The sequence below is a fragment of the Episyrphus balteatus genome, chromosome 2 (genome assembly GCF_945859705.1).
Source record: "Episyrphus balteatus chromosome 2, idEpiBalt1.1, whole genome shotgun sequence".
NCBI lineage: Eukaryota > Metazoa > Arthropoda > Insecta > Diptera > Syrphidae > Episyrphus > Episyrphus balteatus.
This window is the reverse complement of record NC_079135.1, coordinates 119,581,454-119,597,847: the sequence shown is the minus strand read 5'-3', so window position 1 is coordinate 119,597,847 and position 16,394 is coordinate 119,581,454. Positions and strand designations below refer to the sequence as shown.

The window sequence follows — 16,394 nt, the reverse complement described above, 5'->3', positions numbered from 1 at the left end:
AGTTCATAAACGCTGGCTGTAAATCACTGCTTAGAGGAAAATTACTTTTTTTTCCACAACGAATTTATGTCAATTTTATGTTAAGTAAAACCATGTTTTAGGGCCCCATAAGAATACACTGGTCGGCAACGGATATAGAGCAAGAACCAAACCCTACTTTTCGAGAGGAATTTTGTGTGCTGAGTCCGAATCTGAAGTCAAAATTTCACTGGCACGTCACGTTTTTGAAATAATTGAATATTATTAGGTCAAAAACGCGTTTTTTTTGGGTACATTTGACATCGAATTACATCACCGTTAATTTTTTTTTCCAAAACTACTTATGCAATCTCAAAACGCCATATTAACACGTCCTAAAGGTATTTATATTTTTTCAAAATTATTTTTTTTTTCTCAAAGATATTGAAAAAAGAAATTTATGGTAGATATCTCAAAATCTTGATTATTTTTTTCAAAGTAATGAATGGTTTTTTGAATCATATTCCATCTTGCGTCTTCTGATTTGGACTTATAAAGAGCAGCATATTACGGAAAATATATATTTTTGACTAAACATAAAAAAAACTCAATTAAAAATTAGTTTTTGAAGCTTAATAGCGAAAATAGTGATGAGTATAGCTCAAAAACTAGACGTGATAGAAAAAATCTGTAAACAGTTTTGAATTCAGCACACTAAAGTCAATCAAAATCACCTTATAAAGTTCTTGCTCCCGACTTTTTTTTAGTTTTTTGCCGACCAGTGTTATTAGAAGTAATTGATTATTTTCCTAAGTTTACTTTTATTTTAGGCCGTCTTGCAAATGTAACTGACATTCATATAAAGATTGTAATTTAAAATGTAAAACACAAATATTCCACTAACCACACAAAGTCATCCAATAATGCCAAACAACGTTTTTTTGAATATTACAAAACACGTCACTAAATGCCTTCTCAACTCATTTAATTCATATTCAAAACTGCTAAAAGTCTGCACAAAATGCAATATATTCTCTAATAAAAAAAAAAAAAAAAAAAAAAAAACAAACAAAAGCAAACATGAAACTCCGAGTACTAATATGTCAAACATATTGCATGAATGCTTTCATACATATGAATATGTATTTGGTTATATAGAAAATGCATATTGCAGATGTCATAAAGAATTCCAATTTTTGGCAAACGACCAAAAATATAGAGGTACCTCTCTCAGTCCTTCAATTGAAAATGCTATCGCAAGCTATTTTTGGTTGAACCCTTTTTCGTTCGTTCGACCACCCTTTGGGGTCAAAAAATGTGAACGAACTTTATCTTCACTATCCTATCCTCCTTCGTCATCATCACCGAGCAAATAGGTATAATGCTTGGCGATATCAGAGAACGTTTCTCGATGTTCAAAATGTCCTTTTTTGCCCATATCGTTTCCAATAAAATGGATAATCAAAGGCAAATAAAATCAACCTTTCCCAACCCATAACATACATCAGACGAGAAAAACATGAATGTGTTGTAAGCGCTATCGTTATTCTCTTTTCGTCCTTTTTTTTGTTTTATTTTATTTCATTTTTTTTGGGAGAATGGGGAACTAAAAATCAATATATGTAATTGCTATGCAGACATAAAGAGCTTGAGGGGGCTTAATGGGAAATAAGAATGAGGTAGACTGACGACGACGACCGACAATGACAGTCTGTTGTCGTTGTGATATGATGATGAATGTTAAATGATGGAAAAGAGAACTTAATAATTTTTGTTTTTTTTTTGTTTTTTTTTTTACTTATCGTGGATGGTTATTGTTGGCATAAGGCAGTGAGTGGGTTGAATGCAGCCAAAGCTTAAGGGTTAGTGAGTTTACCATAATAACTCCTTTTTCATTTCTGACATTCAATAATATATAATGAAGCATTTTTTCGATGAAATTCATTGAGGGTATGTTGGAAACAAAACAGTTCCAAGAATGAATTAAGTTTTTCAATTTACTTTATAGAACAGTGTCAGAACTTTTTTTATTTACTAAGAACAAAGAATTTATTCCAACAAAATTGGTTGCAAAATTACTAATTATTGTGAAAATTAGTTGGAAGATTCTTGTTTTTCAAGGAAGTAGAGTGATTGACTCATTAAAAAATTATGTGGCATTTTTAGACACTTGAAATAATTAATACAAGAGATCGAACATTTAGCATATAGGGTAGTATTGACCACAGTGAAATATAGGGGTAACGAAAAGCTTTAGTTTCTGCAAATACTTTCAAAAAGATTTCTGAAAAAAAAAAAAATATATATCTAAATTAGTCTTCAATATATTTAGTCAAAATTTTTTGATTTTATTCTAATAGTTGCACAAATTGTTGAAATAAAGGTATATTTTTTTTAACAGAAATCCAAAATGGAGGAGGTTATAAGTTCGTCCATATTTTTTTTTTTTTTTTTTAATGTTTATTACCTCATAACATTAGAATGGGTGAACCAATTTTTATAATTCTTATTGTATTCTGGTGCCTGTAGTGTGGTTCCATTTCAATTTCGTCCAGTTCTGACTATAGAATCAATCAAAAAACATAAATTCACTTTTCGGTCTATAGAAATCGGTTTTGGTTTTTTTTTTTTTTTTGATAAAAATGATTATTTTTTGAATAAAAATTGTACAAGTTACGAACAAAAATCCTAAACTACAGATTTAATTGAAATCAAACATAATATGCAACAAATTAGGCACCATCAAAATCTAAAAATTCAAATATGAATTTTTAGACCATGAATACTTTTTTGTAAAAATATTCGACACATAAATTTGATTTTCATAAATTTGATCACCCATTTTTCTTTTCATAATCTCATTAGAATGTTGGAACTCTAATTTAATGAAGTAATTTTACAACGAATTTTAATATGTTACGTATACGCCACAGTGAACTGAATGTTAATCAACCCATAAATGTGAATATAAAACATACCTAATTTAATTTAAAGACGTTTTTTCGCCAAATTTTTTAAAAGTATTTAATAAATTAAACCCGTTTCCAAACACTAATATAATTTATTTGAATTTATGAGATGCACAAAATCATCTTGAAATCAGTTTCAATTCAAAGATTTTTTTTTTAAGCCTATGTCTCACTGTTCACTTTTTGTTATTTTACGGAAAATATAAAATTTAAAACGACATTTTTTATGAAAGAACAAAATAATTTTATACATAATTATATGTATAATAAAAAAGTTCTGTTCCTGATTTTTTTAGGTTATACAAACAAAATTAAAACACATAGAAGAAGAAATACAATTTTTGACCGTTATTATGCCTGCTGTCAAAAATGAGAAAAATTGATTGTCTCACTGTTTGCACTGTCTCAAGGTTATCACTTTTCCCCTACAGGTCAAATTCCTTACATTATTAAAACTTTAATTCTTAAAAATTGTTTAATAATACATAGTTAAAAAAAAATTTAAACATAAAATTCTTTCTTGCCGTAATTTTGAGCACATAAAATAGGAATTGAATTCTTAATTAAAAAAAAAAAAAAATTAAGATTGCAGTTATTTTGCCTCAAAGCCAAAGTTTTTGTAAACCCATAAATATTTTTTTTTTATTTATGCTACAGCTATAAAAAAGGTTTTATATATGCATGTCAAAAATAAAAAAACCGTTCCATGATAGGTCCCGTTAATAATGACTTTCGAAAACAAAATCTTTTATCTAAAAATAGTAGAGATGCCGAGAACATTGGTTTGGCCGAATACCGAATATTCGGCCACGCTCCTCGGCCGAATACCGAATATTCGGCCAAGGACACTCAGAAAAAAACTTTGGTAATTTCAAAAATTTTATAATTTGTTTCAAGAATAGATGTAGCTTAAAAAATTTCCAACAACATCGTATTGTAACGATGAATAACTGAACTACTTTTATGATAAATGTCTGAACACACTACCTAGTACTGCAAAGGTAGACATCTAAAATCGAATTATATATGAGGACTGTTCGCCAAGATCGAACGGCGGACCCATACAAGTGGTGGTCAACACATACTACAAAATTTCATATTTTGACAACATTTGAGGAGCTGATTTCCAGCTATAGGAAAAAAATTGGAAAATGAGATATTCATGTCATTTTTTAGGTCTTTTCAACGCGCGTCTGATTCATTAAAAAATAATTTTCTTAACAGCACACAGAGATAGTTATTCAATGTCAAAAAACGACTTTATTTCCAAAACAGCCTATTGAACACCAAATATTTTTTCCAAAATGGCCTACTCAAAATGTTGTTTCCAATAAGGCCTCTTCAGTAAAAAAAAATACCAATTTGACGTATGATAAAATGCCTCATTACGATGATGGAGGAGTTACAAAAGTAGGTTTCGTCATCACTTAGTTCCGTTCGTCCATCTGTACAGCGTGCTAGGACCTAAACGGTCGAACGATTTTAATTAAATTTTGTGTACTTAAGGGTTTTAGTAAATAATATTAAGAATCTGTGTTTTTAGTTTTTCTCAAAAATTTGGATAATGCTTGTGGTTTTTTGCGAAAATTGACTTATTTTTTAGCTTATTTCGTACCAATTTTTTTCAAAATTTACAGACTGTTATTTCTTATCATTAAAAAAAATGAAATATAGAGCTATTCAAATAACCAAAATAGACACTCCAAATTACAAGAGCAAGTACGTGCGATCCAGAAACGCATTTTAATTCAATTTCATTTATAAAAATGTATTTTTGTTTCTTGTTATAAACTTAAATACTGATATTGATAAAGGTTTATTTACAAAAAATTTTAAAAAAAATCGTGATTTTACCTGCAAAAGAAGAATTTTTTAATAGTTTTACTTCCAAAAGAAGACATAACGCAATTATACTCGTACTTCCAAAAGCAGATATACCGACTTTTTAATAAGGAATCTTTAATATAAAGACTTGAGATATATTTATTTTGAAAACTTTAATTTTATTAAAATTTCGTAAAGAATAAATTTGTAGAAGATTATTTTGCTCTATATCTTCTGTATTACGAAGTAAAGGTTTTTGGCATTTTACTCAAAACTGCCTTCAGGTCAGATAGCTGGTTTCAGAAATCACCTCCTCGTTTGCTAAATTCTACCTTTCTTCTCCTGGGACAAGTGTTTACAGTGAAAGACTATTTTTCGAAGCAGGAATAGTCTACGAAGATAAACGTAATCGTTTACTACCAACAAATGCGGAACAAATAGTTTTTACAACACCACAACTTGCCTTTAGTAGATTTTAAGTGCTAAAATTAAAATTTTTTAATAAAACACACATTTTGGTATAATAAATAATTTATGTTTTTTTTCTTCTCCATTTGGTATTTGGCCGAATACCGAATACCAGAAAAATAGGCCGAATACCGAATAGTGGCCGAATGTTCGCGGCATCTCTAAAAAATAGACTTTATTCAAGAAATATCTCTTCAGTTTTTTTTTTTTTCAAAGTGGTAGGAGCAGTTTTTAAGAAAATTTTTTATGAGAATCAACCTTTCAATTAAAGCTGCAGATAATTTTACGGACAGATAGACAGATTGATTGACAGACTGGCTGACAATCTACCTTGCGGGGTCAACTTTTTAACATTATCTATCATCGTAATGTCAAGTTTGATTGTTATCTCAACTTTTGTGGAAGTGCATAACTATAAACAGTAATTTGCAAAATATTATCTAGGTACGAAAAAATAAAAAAAGTTTTCATTTACTTTGAAACTAGTGACATAAATTCAAAAATGACTCAGGAAATGATGCTTTTGCCATCGCCTTTACCAAATGAATGAAAATACAATTCTGCCATTTTTGTTTTCAAAAATAAATAAAATTTCTTAAATAATAACTAAAATGATCAATTTCTGAGAAATTTGGTTACAAAAAAGTTACCAGTAACTGTGAATTTTCTTTTGAAACCCACTGTATAGTATAGGTTATAAGCTTCTTTACGGATTCCCATACTTATGATGACATTTCATTTTCATAATTAAGTTGATGTTATAAATAAAAACTTCTCTCCATCTTCCCGTCTGCTCTCTGCCCTCTGAGTACACTTCATCATTTTTATCTCTCCATCCAGTTATGCAGCATCCTCTTCATATGGTTGCATTGGGATGATGTGTACAAGTACTGACATACCGAACTATCACCCAGGATCAGAGAAAAGTACTATATAGTGCCATCCTATCCTGCCAATTAATCCTGCACATTAATTGTGTGTCACTGGGTGTTCCTTTATGATGGGTCTGTATATAACCAACTCAGTGCCCTACAATCTCACTTCCTTTAGAGCAATGTGTAGAGTGAAGTAGCTTCGCTTCTCTTCAACTCACTATAGTCACCATCAGTTCACCATTATCCGTGATAGTCCTCAGTGTGTACTGAATATGAATGAAGAATTTTTCATTTCTCACTTCCTCTCTTGGAGTTCTTATATGATTCCTTCATCGTCGTCGTTTTTTTGTTTTTCTGTGCGGAAAATCCTACAAGTTCCAAAGCTCTCAAGAAGGAAGGCAAAAAAAAAATAATAAACCAAACAAAAACGCATTACTTGCCTCTGGAGTGGTTAAGCGGGGTTCTCTCAACGCTAATTGACATTTTAAGCGTATTTAACAGTTGAAAAACAAAAACAGCTGAGAATAGCTCTAATAATAACGGAAGCAACTATTCCATCTCTTTCAACCAAAACCGGGAACGGGCCGGGCTCAATAAAAATTGCACAAGAGAAAGAGGAAACTGCGTACAGCATACAGCCCTCTTGTTTAACTTTGGTATACCGCGGTATTTTACCACATTACACCACACTAAATGAAGTATCCAACAACTAGGTATATTTATCTATAGTTATGGGAATGGGCTTATATATTTTTGTAGAGAGTAAAGACACCCCTTCAGGGACACTCAATTAACGATGCAGGCAAAAATTACAAAAAGGAAGCACATGAAATAAAAGGAAACAAAAAAAAATAAAAAAATTTTATATAAAACTCGAAAGGTCTGTTTGCTTTCAGCAACATAAGAGCTTCATCTGAGGTGAAGGGTGCGGGGAGCAAAAGAGTACAAAAAGTACGTCAAACTTTTATGAATTTATGTTCACGCTCGTGAAAAAGTCAGCCCTTGAAGTTTTAGTGCGAAGAGAAAAGTCCTCATGTATGTAGTTAGTATATGTTGGTATGTTGGCATGTGATATTGTGGAGTGTGGCGCATATGTAGGGTAGATTTAGTTCGGAAAATATGCACATTTCAACGGTATAGCACTTTTCATGTGTCGAATATCTACATGTTTTTTAGTTCATATTGCTTGTGTTGTGTACCTACTGTTGTTCCCGTTTTGGAAAGAAGTTTCACTTAATACAAAAACAAAAACATACAAACTTTTTTAAAATAAAAAAAAAAAAAAAAACAAATAAACGAACCACGGCGACACAATGCAGAAAGATGTGTCGCCTTTTTTGTTTGATGGTACCGTGCGTCGACGTCATCTTTTACCTTAGCTAACTCATTATGACATCAGCATAGCGAAACTGTTTTATTTCTTTTGTTTTTATTTTTTTTTTCTTAACACAACACTGGTTTCGAATTTTTAATTTTAAAAGTTTTTTATTTAAAATTAAGCCGTGCAACAGCTTTTCTGGTGTTTTTTTATTTTTTTTTTTCGCAGAAATAATAAAGAAATGGTTGAAAAACTCTTTAATTGACATAGGTACCTAACAACTGATATGGTTTATTAAATTTTCTCTTCATTACAGTGGAATGAGATTTTTACGTGATAACGTCTTATAAATCGATGAACACCGCAAAAAAGTGACGCCATTTTCTAACGTTCCACTCTCGCACTTTCGCAGTGCGGCAAAAATTTCAATTAAAAATTAAAAATAAACTATTAGAGATACAAGAATCTTCTATAGGTTATTTGAAAGATAATAACATAAAGTTGAATACATTTGAAGGATTTTAAAAATGTCCGTCTTTTAATAGAGTAAATATAGGTAAAACAAAATTGCAAAAAATTAGCTATTTTCTAAACACGACAATGTAAAGAGTTGAATTTTTTTTAATCGATAGATAAATTTATAACAAGACTGACAATGGTATTGAAAAAAATTCTAAAAAAAATTCAAAACCAAGTTATAAATGGTTTTTTAAAACTAAAGCATGAAGTAGACCCTTGACGAATAAGTGATTATAGGTAGGGGGAATTTTTTTTTGACAATTTTAAAAACGTCATTAGAAAGATAATAAAAAAAAATTAGGGGTCTAATACGGATTTTTTTTTAAGTCTCTGCGTTTAGAAATATGAATTTTTGAAAAACACCTACTTATTTTGGGGTATTTTTTGGTGAGTTTTTATTTTTTTTTAAATTTTTTGTAGTGTTCAAAAAGTTTTAAACTTATAGAACATGTAGTCTATAACTGTGCGCATACATGTGCAAAAATTTGGTATTTTAAAATGATTTTTGACCGAATAACAGGAAAAACAAGTTTTTTTGTCCCAAGTTTTTTTACCGTTTTTAACTGTTTTTTTATTTGTATCTTTTTTTTGTTCAACAGATAAATAAATGAAATTTATATTGTAGATAGATAATAGACAGGACTATATTTGTGAAAAATTTCAATGAATTTCGTAAACACAAGTTTGAGATAACGGTAAATTAAAGTTTTATTTTTTAACGGATTATATATTTTGATCCAGAGCAAATACAAATTTGATTTAACGTTATTTTGAGCATCCTGATGATATTACCTTTCATTTGATATATCACACATAACTATAAATTCTGTACAAGCTAAACAATGTTAAATTAAAAAACTTGCGAAATACCCTCAAAACACCTGTTGAGATCTGTTGATCATGAATAGCCACCAATTTCGACATGGTTGGCTTTAAAAAATTCTAAATTTGTTTCTAGGCATCGCAGAAATAAGATTGAAACGTTATTTGAAAGGTGAAATAATGAGCTTTCATGATATAAAATTTCTTATAGGTTGTCATTGAAAAAATTGATCCAATAGCGTGAGAAGATAAACTTATATGTTTATTTTTTTTGATCGAGTTCAAAAAATTCTAGCTCTTTTTGTAGATGCCTAATAGATATGATTGAAATATATATTTTGAGGTGAAGCAATAAGCTTTCAGATGGTGTAAATTTTATTATAGGTTGTTATATCAAAAAAATGAATTTTTGGGTGATGAAAATGATTTTTTCACTTTTTTTCCATAAGAAATGATTGTTTTTAGTAAATTATTTTAATACTTTTTGCTCATTGTAAAAATTTATAAATGGTTTTATTATTTAGAAGAAATATTTGGCTTTTTAATGGTTTAATTTTTTTTTGTAAGCTTTTAAAATAAAAAAAAAATTAATATAATGAGAAAAGAAAAAAGGTATTTTTGTTTACCTTTTTCTTGTAAATTATGATTGTTTGAAATAAATAAACGCTTCAATTGACTCATTTTAAACAAAAGCACACAACCTGTTTTCTGACGACGTTATCACGTTAAATCATCGTCCGTAAACCGTCTTTACAGACAACCTCTTTTTTCTAATTTGCGCATTCAAGAAATTAATATGATTTGTCACCTTAATTTAAGGTGGAAGTGATCTTAGCAAAAAACCATGCAGAAATCCGATTAATTTAAAGTAGGATTCGCTTAATTTTATGTGTTTTTTTTTTCTCCGTGTAGCTACGATTTTGAGATTGATTTTTTTTTGGTTTCGCATCTGTCGGGGGGCCCGAGGTACTGCCCCGTCAGCCCCAATAATACGGCCCTGATCTAAATGCACTAATTATTTCAGAGAATAGTACAAAAAAGGCATATTAAAGAAAAGATTTCGAAATATTTTTTTTCACATATGCGACTTTAGTGACAAAAGAAGATCCGATTATTATGCTGATCAATGATAGAGATTTATATTCACCAAAAATTTTTGAATTAAATTTAACTTTAAAACCAAATTATTTCCTCTATTTCACTCGAATAAAAGGATAAAACATGACGTTCAATCGTTAGAAGATAGTTCTATTATAATTTATCTATACAAGATAAAATCCAAAAATTTTACCGCATTTTGATGTAACTTCAATCAATTTCATTCAAGTTACTGGCTTCATTCCATGCCAATGAGTTTCTAGTGCTCCTCATGTCTTGAACATAGAACATGTCGTGTGTATGACCTTATTCTCATAGTATACATATGTATTTCATGCTGCTTCTCTCTATAATATTTCTATCTTCACTTTTTTTTTGCTTTGATGTGTGTGATTTTCTATACTGCTAGTACTTGCACACATCACCATCGCATCGTCAGCAAAAAGATGTATAGTATCTCTCTCTCTCTCCTTGCTTCAAAAAAGTAAAGACAAAAAATAAGAAAAAAAAAAACATTTTTTTCCAATTTATTCGAGTGGAAATTTATGGATTTTCCTTTTCAAAAAATGCGCATTTGTTAGATTCATACATATTTTTGTTTTTGTGGTCCTTTCTGGGATGCTGTTGTTCCTTGATTTGATTTGTCTCCAATTTTTCTTTTTTTTTTTCGTATCTATCTTCTCCTGGAATAAATAGGAAATTATTTATGATTTCAAATTTATCTCTTTATTCCTAACTAATTTCTTTCCGCTTAATTTGAGTGAAGAATGGTACAATCTCAAGTTCGAAGGAAATTGTTGAGTCTTCTGGATGAAAGGAAGAAATTTTTGGCATAGAAATTGGTTCAAGTGATTACGGATGTTTGGTGACCTCCTTGGGTTCTCCTTCAAATAAATTTCGGACATAGTTTGTATGAATGTAAATTAATTGGTATTTCCTTTCATTGCCTTGGACATTAAAAATAAATCTCTTTGAATCGTCCTTAAAGACTCTTATACTACTTTTTTGTTCATTTCAAGGTCATAAAATGGTAACACTGTTAGCACTATTTTGTTTAATCCTTATTGGATGATGGATTGGTTACAGCTACCATGTTTGATTGTTTTATTTTACGACCTCTGACGCAAATGAATTTGAATTATCTAATTAAGAAAAAAAAAAAAAACCATAAGCCTATTCTTTGACTTTTAGGGTATTTTTTTTTTTTTTTGGGAGAAGGGGTAGGCAATAAAATGAAAATATATTGTATTATACGAAAATATATAAACTACTAACCGCACGCATTTCAAATATAACCCCGAAAATGATGTATCTCTGTCACCGATTTTTATAGCCTATGCGTGATCAAATTAATGGCAGAAAATTGTAATAAAATCGTCCTCGGTTTGTGCGTCCAAATGCTATAGATATATTGACGTAATCAAATCTCTTGAATAATTTTAACCTTGTTCGTGATTGTGTGTTTGGTGGTGTGATGATGTTTGTCATAAAACAACTCGATTTTGAATTTGAAATTGTGTTTTTTTTGTAATGAATCGATGTTCTAAGGAAGAAATATATTTTTCTTTCCTATATAAATGTGAGCATAAATCTTTGTTATTTAAAGAAAATAAAGGATTTTATGTCTATTATAGTTCTGTACAGTAACTTAACGGAATTGAGATTTATTCATAGATACAAAAATTTTAAATCTTTATTCGTTTATTGTATTTCATTCACAGTTTATAAGTATTACTTGATAAGTTTTATTGATCCTTTTAATATTTATATAATAATGACAGATGCAAAAAGCTAAATTAGCAGGGAATGAAACTAGGCAAACCTTATTGCAACTACAGTAAAATATTTACAATCAGAAAGAAAGGCTCCAGGTGGTTAAAAAACGACGATTCCAGTTTAAGAATTCGGTGGATCTTTTCTTATTAAACTAGTTGTATTGAGCCACCGGAAAAATCAAAGGAAAGAATTTTGTAAAAGCTTGACTTTAAGCTCTCAAACCATTATTGCTGAAGTAATTTTTTAATTACTCGGCGTTAGGTGCAATTTGCGTTTTCTTGGTTTTTTGGAGGTTCTTTTATATTTGGTACAAATCAAATATTTTTTTTAAATTTTTTCCTAAAAACTTCAAAAATAGTTTTTATAAACAAAAGAAAAGAGAAAAATAAAGTCAAAATTTATTACTGCCCGATTTCAGGAACTTTGAAGTTGGGTGTACCCGCTTGGGTACAATGGGAAAATCTGTAGATATTTTTTTTATTTTAGAATAAATTTGAAATCAATGTAGAATGGCAAATTTTATGCCTGGCTCTTCTAAATGTGAGCGAAGAAAATATCCAAAATTGTGTCTTTGACCTAGAAGCATATTACAGTAGAGTAAAGACCAGGACGATTTATATGTAGGTTGAAAATTTGAACACTGATCCGTTCGACAGTGACTTCTCACGTAGCACTGGACTAGTTAGTAGGGATGTTGCTTAGGAGACTGATGTTGATTTGTAAGTGATAACAACCTCAATCTTCAGATAATCTCAACAAAGCTGTTGTGTAAATGTAGGTGATTTGACAATAATTACTCGCAATAAGTTTGAAGTAAGCAATATAAATATGCGGACCAGATTGGAAAACATTCACGTTCGAGAAACAAGTGGCTAAAATTAGTCATTTCATGACCATTTCATGCCAAAAACGTAAAAGGTTTGCAGACAAATGCTACAATGGGAGCGTATCGGAATCCCGCTTTTTAAAATCCCGTTTTTTTGAAAATCCCGAAAAAAAAGTTTCAAAATCCCGTTTACTAAAATACCGCTTTTTTAAATCCCGTCAAATCCCGAAAATCCCGATTTTTTTTACAAAATACATGCTTAATTCACAAATAAAAAAATCATGAGACATAGACAAAAAATTAGTAAAACTGATTTTTTGCGTTGTAAAACCCACACAATATGTACCTTCAACATATAAGTATCCAGATTTTGCAAGCAAAACTAGTTGTTTTATTTTAAAAAAATCGCGCGATTTTTTAAAATAAAACAACTAGTTTTGCTTGCAAAATCGGGATAGTAAAAAACGTTATTATAAAAATCGGGATTTTAAAAAGCGGGATTTTAAAAAGCGGGATTTTAAAAAACGGGATTATAAAAAGCGGGATATCGTACCCAACCCACTTGCAATTGATCAAATATTTTGATCATAAATGCTCAAAACAGCCCAAAAGAGAAAAACCTTATAAATCTGATCTGTAGTAATAAACATCCAGGCCTGAATGTTTATTACTACTGAAATAAAATAAGAACCCCGAATAAGGAGAAATATTTCAACAAAAGTAAGCTTACTTGTACACTGGTAAACTATTTGAATTATTACAAAATCGCAGCCAGTTTCCAAGAAGATTTACTACATTTCAGTGAAATGTTGTTCAAACGAGGGTCATTACATTTTAGAATGTGTTTCTTTTCTTTAAATCTACTAAGATTCTAAGCTTCCAACATTCAAAAAGTTTGCTCTAAAAAAATTTCATATGAAAAATTAGAACCCGTAACTTCCCATTGTACCTGCTTAATAAACTAGTTACTTTTTTAAAAAAATTAAAAATATTTTTTTGTATTCCCATGACCGTATTTAATAAAGTTTTGGTACCAAAAATTTGAATTTTGAGTTTTAAATGATTTTGGGAATAAATTTGTTAAAAAAAGTAATTTCTTATATGTATATAAAAATTTTCTAACATTTAAAAAAAAAAGTTGGTATGCCATTTTGAACAAATAATTTATATAGGTATACTTAAAAACATTTTGAACAAATAATTTATATAGGTATACTTAAAAACGAAATTTCAAAATTTTTCACTAATCCGTTTTCAAAAAATTAATTTTTTTATAAAAAAGTTTTGAAATATTTTTTTTTGAAATCCAAAAATATGATTTTTGAAAATTTTCTAAAATTTTAATATAAACTTTACCTAAACGCTTGTGTATCAAAATTTTCGTTGAAATGGAATTAATATTGTACGAGGTATTTAGAAACCAAAAAAATCGTTCTATGTAACGGTACAAAAAATATTTTTTTTTATTTCAAAAGTTGGCTCTTAAGTTTGTACTACACACAAACGTTTTAATCAAAATCGTTGGATCCGTTTTTGTATAAAATTAACTTTTCTATTTCCGTTGTAGGTACCTATGGCAGATAGGTACTGATCATACAAACAAAATTCAATTTTTTTGGTAACTTTACATTTTTATCAAATTGGAATTAAAAATGAAGTTGACACTTTGAACTCGTTAAGGATTTGAAAATCTGTCGGTCAAAAGGGATTTGACTATTTATCATTCTCTTCTTCGCACAGTGGTGCATTTGGTGCTTTATGGCGTCAAAAATCATTTAAACGGCCATTTAAAGTCATGATATTTAGGACACTGAAGCATATTAATATGAGAAATACGAAAAATCTTCCAACTTTTATTTTTTCAAAATGGTGGTTCCAAAATGGCAGACAGAATAAGAGTTTATAGAATTTCCTTTTTTAAAACTGAATATAAGCTAGAAATTTAGCTAAATTGATGTCAAAAAGATGTTCGCTCTTAGATTCATGTACAACTGTTTATATTCAATGGAAAAAAAATTTTTAAAATTTAAAACAAACACCAAAAAGTACCAAAGTAGTAAAAAACATTTTTATACCTTTTTTATGCTATTTTTTTGATTAAGTTAGCACATTTTTTACATCTTTCCTATTTATTTTCGTTGGCGTTATATATTTGACAACTATGTTTTTATGCAAATAAATAGGAAAAATGTAAAAAATATGCTAACTTAATAAAAAAAATCCAAGAAAAAGCATAAAAAGGGCATAAAAATGTTTCTTGAATTTGAAAGAAAAAAATAAGTTTTTTTATAAACTGTGACAAGTTTAGTTGAAAAAGTTTACACTACGCCAAAATATTGCTGCGAAAACAGCAAAAAATCGTTTTTCGAGATTTTATAACGGGAATATCCTAAAAACGTGACGTGCTAGGGCAATTTTGACCTCGGATTCGGAATCAGCACACAAAGCACACATTAAAAGGAGAATTTTCTTGCAGACCACTGTATTTAGCTTTAAAAGAAACAAAAACTTTTATGACCAAAAAAATAATAGTGCTTAATTTTGCCGGTCTTATCCCGAAACGTCCTACCACGAGCCCAAAATTTAATACACTAAACTCAACCACAAATGTGGAAGCCATTTCAATTTATGGTGATATTAAGCTAGTTTTTGTTCCTGATCGTGCCAGTTTAGGAGGTTTTACTTCAGATTTGTACATTTCCCATGTTTTGGTGAACCATGTCGTCATGGGCGTAGCTAGAGATTTTATCTAGGGTGAGCCAGATGTTATCATCGACGTGAAGCCATAACCATGAGTATGCAATTTTTTTTTACTGGGTCTATATAAGGCAGGTATTGGTTTCGTGTCGAAAAAAAATTTGAGGAGTTAATCAAAACCAACATAACGATGGTGGAGAATTAAGAAAAAGTGGATCTAGGAATTCTGTCCGTGCGTCAGTACGTCCATCTGTACACATTTCCACAACCATAAACCAGTGGACTGATTTTCTTCAAATTTGGTACAGATGATTTTTATAGAATTCTGAAAGTTGTTTTTTTTTTTTTGTTCTTTTTCTACCTTAATTAGAAAATTTACCCCCATACAAATTCTTCAAGTTATACCAAATAACTGGAAAACGGCTCTAACGATTTTGATTAAACTTTGCAGGCGTAAAACTGCATTTTTAGTTTTTCTTAAAAAAGTCTAATAACAAAAAAAAATTATTTAACAAAACTTTGCCCTGAATGTCGGCTCTTCCCCAACATCAACAGAATTTCTGTAAACTAACATAAGTGTTAGTTTACAGCAACTAATGCACTACAGTCGTGCATTTTATTTACTTTGCTCCTTTAATTGGCAAATAATTCGCCACTCTCTGTTGTTTTTAATAACTTAAAATTTGCCAGAAGTTTATTTTTAAAAATATATTCGATCGGTAAATAACACGGTGTAACACTCAAAATATACGCGGGCGGAGACCTATCAGGTTTTGTAGAGCTAGTCGCACTGAATACGAAACGGTATTTGAAAATCCCCTAACACCCCCAAAATCTGGAGTTACGGGCAAAAAACGGTTTTTTGGACCTTCATCCATTGAAAAAATTCTAGCTTCGACAATTTTTTACCCATTTTCGATTTTTTTACAGTTTCTGATAGAAGATAAATATACTTTTTTAACAATGTATAAAACATGTAACTCGGTTAAACCACTTAGAATTTATAAGCTGTCAAAGTTCAAAAATTCAATTTTTTTTGTCATTTGCCCAACTTCGGCATCAATTTAAAGTATATGTTTTCAAAACAACATGCTATTTAAAAAATATATTCTAAAACTATATCTATTTCCCAATTGATCGAGGTATTTTTTATGAAAATCACTTCAAAATTGGCTTAGAAAAAAAAAATTTTCGATTTCAACCCAGATACAGAAATTGGAACTTTTAGGTATAGAACAAAAATG

General features: G+C 29.7%; 1 protein-coding gene and 1 long non-coding RNA gene across 3 annotated transcripts in view; both read right to left on the bottom strand.

Annotated features, from left to right (window-relative positions):
• Nucleotides 1–16,394, bottom strand: part of LOC129910130 (uncharacterized) — a 122,652-nt gene that overhangs the window by 83,086 nt on the left and 23,172 nt on the right. The gene's annotated exons all lie outside the window — the stretch shown is intronic.
• On the bottom strand, nt 10,476–11,008 carry LOC129910134 (uncharacterized). The gene is made up of 2 exons (XR_008771477.1): nt 10,589–11,008; nt 10,476–10,534 (listed from the first exon to the last, which is right to left on the bottom strand). It is a non-coding gene; the product is annotated as an uncharacterized LOC129910134 (long non-coding RNA).